Source organism: Triticum dicoccoides, chromosome 5A (assembly GCF_002162155.2).
Source record: "Triticum dicoccoides isolate Atlit2015 ecotype Zavitan chromosome 5A, WEW_v2.0, whole genome shotgun sequence".
NCBI classification, from domain to species: Eukaryota; Viridiplantae; Streptophyta; class Magnoliopsida; order Poales; family Poaceae; genus Triticum; species Triticum dicoccoides.
The window spans coordinates 419,380,598-419,385,825 of record NC_041388.1 but is presented as its reverse complement, the minus strand read 5'-3'; positions in this window follow the sequence as shown (position 1 = coordinate 419,385,825).

Here is a 5,228-nt window from a genome sequence, read left to right as displayed (position 1 = left end):
AGTTTTCGTAGTGCTTAGGCGAAACCCTGCGGAGATTGTTCTTCACCAACACCGTCACCACGCCATCGTGCTGCCGGAACTCATCTACTACTTCGCCCCTCTTGCTGGATCGAGAAGGCGAGGACGTCACCGAGCCAAACGTGTGCAGAACTCGGAGGTGCCGTGCTTTCGGTACTTGGATCGGTCGGACGTGAAGACGTACGACAACATCAACCACGTTGATATAACGCTTCCGCGAACGGTCTACGAGGGTACGTAGACAACACTCTCCCCTCTCGTTACTATGCATCACCATGATCTTGCGTGTGCGTAGGAATTTTTTTGAAATTACTACTGTCCCCAACAGAATCTTCGTCGCGTTCATCCGGAACTCGGACGGCGCATGGCATATCTGGTGCTTTTGCGGCGGTACCGGGACTATCTAGATCGCAATCTGTACCGACTCCCTATAGTGCAGTCAACAAGTTCCTAGTCCAAGAACATCGACATTGGTCGGCGACGTATTCGTCCGCTCGGTTGTTGGGAGGAAAATCCACACCATAGGTAGAAGAAATCCGAAAAAATAAACTAATCGCAAAAAGAGAATCGCAGTAACGGGAGGTGATGCGGTCACCCCAGGTACTCTTGTCGTTTCACCATTATCGCCAAGTAAAGTATTTTCCAAGCAAGAGTCTGGCTATGAAAATAAGATGCAAAAATATGTGGTTCCCGCTCTGCGTCATAAGAAGATAATGTGTGCTACAAAACAGAGAGGAATCTTAGGTATGATGCCTGTTCCATATGCTACTGAAGTTGCTCCTCGGATCGTGCCTCAGGAGAAAGTGAAGCCTATGTTCAGAACACCTTGTCAATATTTATATGAAGGCCAATATACGTACATGGGTCCTGGATGAATCAAGCGTACAAAAATGCCATGACAGAGGAGGCGTGTCCTTTTTATTTGTTTTCTAGTTTAATTGGTTTTTGTAGGTTTTTTTAGTTTCTACGTACAAGTTGTAACGTGAGGAGTCCTCATCATTTTCCTAGTCCAGGTCGATCTAGGCCCAATTGGTAGGCACCACCTATATAAGCAAGGGGCAGCATTGTCTAGGTTTAGGTTGGAGTTGATACAGGTAAATATTCAGAAAAGTCATCTTATGATTGGCGCATATCTGAGTTCCTGCGTTCCATGATTTGGATCGTTGATTGCATGTGTTCTGGCTGACTTGATTCCCAGGGCGCTAGCTTCGTTTTGATTCTTGATCAATCAGGGGTCAATCCGATCTCTACTTTGTTCAATCTACTTCTACCACCTCACGTTTTCCATCTGCTAATTACTCTGTCGCCCGCCGCCGCCGCTGATCATCATTGGTCTAAACCTCTGTCGTCGTCGCCGCCGCCGCTGATCATCATTAGTCTAAACCAATCCATCTAGCTAGCTACTACTCGTTCACGTACAGAATCACCACTGCAGCTATATATATTTGGCCTGTTCTAATTCATCTCCTTCCGTTCAAGTTTTACTCTGCTAGCTCTTTGCGTCAGTGAAAGATCAGGGCCACCCCATAAAATCGTCTCAAAGCTATTTGAGGCGTATCAACTGGTATCAGAGAGCGTCAGGTTTATCACTGCGCGATGTCAACTGCAAGCAAGCGTGACGCGGATGAGGTGCAGGAGGATGATGGGCCGCCGCAATATGGTCCCGATCTGGACCCAGGTGTCCGTGCTATGTTCAAGGCTACATACCAGCACTTCAACAACCGCATGAAGGCCCTCGACGAGACGGTGACCGACGGGTTCCAGGCCATGCAAGCAGCCCTCCGTCGCCTAGAGGCAAGGGCAACCGGCGCGGCTGCTCCAGCGAGGGAACAACATGCCCTGCAGCAGCGAGCACCTCGACATGTCCGTGACGCGGACGTTACCAACGACGACAATGATGCTGAGTTCGAGGATGGTTCTGATGCTCGCGGCGACTTGCCTCACCGACCACGACAGGATGCTGAGGACGAGGACGGAGGTATTGGTAGAATAAAAATTACTATACCTTCGTTCACAGGCAAGGCCGGTCCCGAGGAGTATCTTGAGTGGGAGATGCGTGTGGAGCAGATTTTTGATAATCACCGTAACTCCGAGGAGCGGAAGATTCGTTTTGCTTCTCTTGAATTTTCAGGTTATGCATTAATTTGGTGGGATTAGCTCAACCGCAATGACGCACGACCAGAGTCATGGCGTGAGATGAAGCGTACAATGCGTGCTCGCTTTGTGCCAGCTTATTTTCAGAAGGAGCAACACACAAAGCTTCGCCGTCTTGTTCAAGGAGCCATGACGGTGGATGAGTATTACCAATGGATGCAAGTTCTGATGATCAGAACTAATGTGCATGAGTCTGATGATGCAACAATGACACGCTTCTTTGAGGGGCTGAATGAGGATATACGTGACCGTGTTGATTTGATGCAGTATAATAATATGCAAGATCTTCTTCATCAGGCGGAGCGTGCCGAACAGTGGGTCAAAGCCAAGCAAGTTTCCAAAGGCCGCACCAATTTCAGCATGGGGCGACGTTCCTATTCGCATGACGATGATAATGTCAAGACAGCTTCATCCTATAGGTCAGCTGCTACCAATCACAAGGAGATGAGCAAAGAATCTATGGCCGCGAGCAAAGTGGCTTCAAGGGATGATTCAAGTGCGCAGTCTGCTATGCGTACTAGTGAGATTGTTTGTTACACATGTGGAGGAAGGGGACACAAACACATTGATTGTCCGAACAAGAAGAGAGTGCTCCTTGTTAATGATGGATATGTTTCCGAAGACAAAATTGACTCAGAGTCTGATGAGCCCAAGGAAGGGGAAAGTGAATCTAATCCTATCATGTGCTATCCTCTAGATTATGATGACCTGCCATGCATCATGGTGCAGCAAGCTAAAGAGGATCAAATTCCAAGTTCGGGACAGCGGTGGAAAATTTTTCAGTCACAATGCAAGATCAAAAACAAGTGTTGCAAGTTGATTATTGATGGAGGGAGCTACACCAACATCATAAGCAAGCGTGTGGTGAATGCTTTAGGACTGAAGGCATGGCCACATCCGCAGCCACATTGCATTGAGTGGTTGTACAACTCCGGACGTTTGAAGGTGACTCACAAGGTACGCGTAAAGTTCAATATTGGCACATATTATGATGAGGTCATTTGTGACGTCGTGCCAATGGATGTGTGCCAATTACTATTGGGTCGTCCGTGGCAATACGATCGCAACGCTATACATGAGGGGAGGTCGAACACTTACGTGTTCCGCGACGTTGGCATCAAATGTGTGCTGCAGCCCATGGGTAATAATGCTATCAAGGTTGATCATATGTTTGTACACAAGGATGTTTTGAAGGGTGCTCCAAAACCGAGGACGATTTCGTTTGAAGGGGGAGAGGATGATGCGGTCACCCCAGGTACTCTTGTCGTTTCACCATTATCGCCAAGTAAAGTATTTTCCAAGCGAGAGTCTGGCTATGAAAATAAGATGCAAAAATATGTGGTTCCCGCTCTGCGTCATAAGAAGATAATGTGTGCTACAAAACAGAGAGGAATCTTAGGTATGATGCCTGTTCCATATGCTACTGAAGTTGCTCCTCGGATCGTGCCTCAGGAGAAAGTGAAGTCTATGTTCAGAACACCTTGCCAATATTTGTACGAAGGCCAATATACGTACATGGGTCCTGGATGAATCAAGCGTACAAAAATGCCATGACAGAGGAGGCGTGTCCTTTTTATTTGTTTTCTAGTTTAATTGGTTTTTGTAGGTTTTTTTAGTTTCTACGTACAAGTTGTAACGTGAGGAGTCCTCATCGTTTTCCTAGTCCAGGTCGGTCTAGGCCCAATTGTTAGGCACCACCTATATAAGCAAGGGGCAGCGTTGTCTAGGTTTAGGTTGGAGTTGATACAGATAAATATTAAGAAAAGTCATCTTATGATTGGCGCATATTTGAGTTCCTGCGTTCCATGATTTGGATCGTTGATTGCATGTGTTCTGGCTGACTTGATTCCCATGGCGCTAGCTTCGTTTTGATTCTTGATCAATCAGGGGTCAATCCGATCTCTACTTTGTTCAATCTACTTCTACCACCTCACGTTTTCCATCTGCTAATTACTCTGTCGCCCGCCGCCGCCGCTGATCATCATTGGTCTAAACCTCTGTCGTCGCCGCCGCCGCTGATCATCATTAGTCTAAACCAATCCATCTAGCTAGCTACTACTCGTTCACGTACAGAATCACCACTGCAGCTATATATATTCGGCCTGTTCTAATTCATCTCCTTCCGTTCAAGTTTTACTCTACTAGCTCTTTGCGTCAGTGAAAGATCAAGGCCACCCCATAAAATCATCTCAAAGCTATTTGAGGCGTATCAGGAGGAATTCATTTTTGCAAAAGTGGAGATCGAATCTTATATCTCCGCGGCATCGACGAAAGGCTGCGTGATGCGGGCTTGACGGAGAGTTGATGAAGCGAAGCGTGCTGATAACGTGTTCCGCAACTCCGCCGGCGGGTCCGGTCAAAGATTGCGGAGCGAAAGCGAGCGTCGTAGACAAAGTAATCAAACACGTGAAAGTAAATGACACGGGAAGATATGGAGGAGACCAGCTTTATTAATCAATAATCAGGTGTTACAATGATGGCTCCTTGTTGCTTTATATAGAAACTAGAGGGTCAAGAAATAAATACCCACTTAACATAAAGAGGAGAAACGGAAGGGCTATCCCGAGCGCTTCGTGCGCTAGCCGCCAGAAGGAACTGCCTACGGGTGACTTACCCGATTTTGATTTTGCTGCGTACATATCGTAAACGGGATATCCGTGCATGGATATCTGTGGCTGCTTTAAGATTCACGCTAACCATTTTTGTCGTTGTCAAAATTTATCTCGTCTCAAAATGTTTGTTCGTTCTTTATTTCAATGGGTATCATCATGTGCCAATAAAAAAGATGCTCCTATTTTGGATTGGTTTTAATATGCACAATAATATATGATGAGACATTAATATACACTTTGGAACGAGAACAAAAACCGAATGTAACACTTTGAAACAAAGACAAACTCTAAACATGGTAAAAAACGTAGACACATACATGCTATAATTCATCTTCTTCCGGCCCCGCAAAACCTTCCTCGCATAACCAATGACCTTCATCACCCACGGCTGGCCACACTGCCTCGCACGACATCGACACCCGAGCAATGTTACACACACGGACG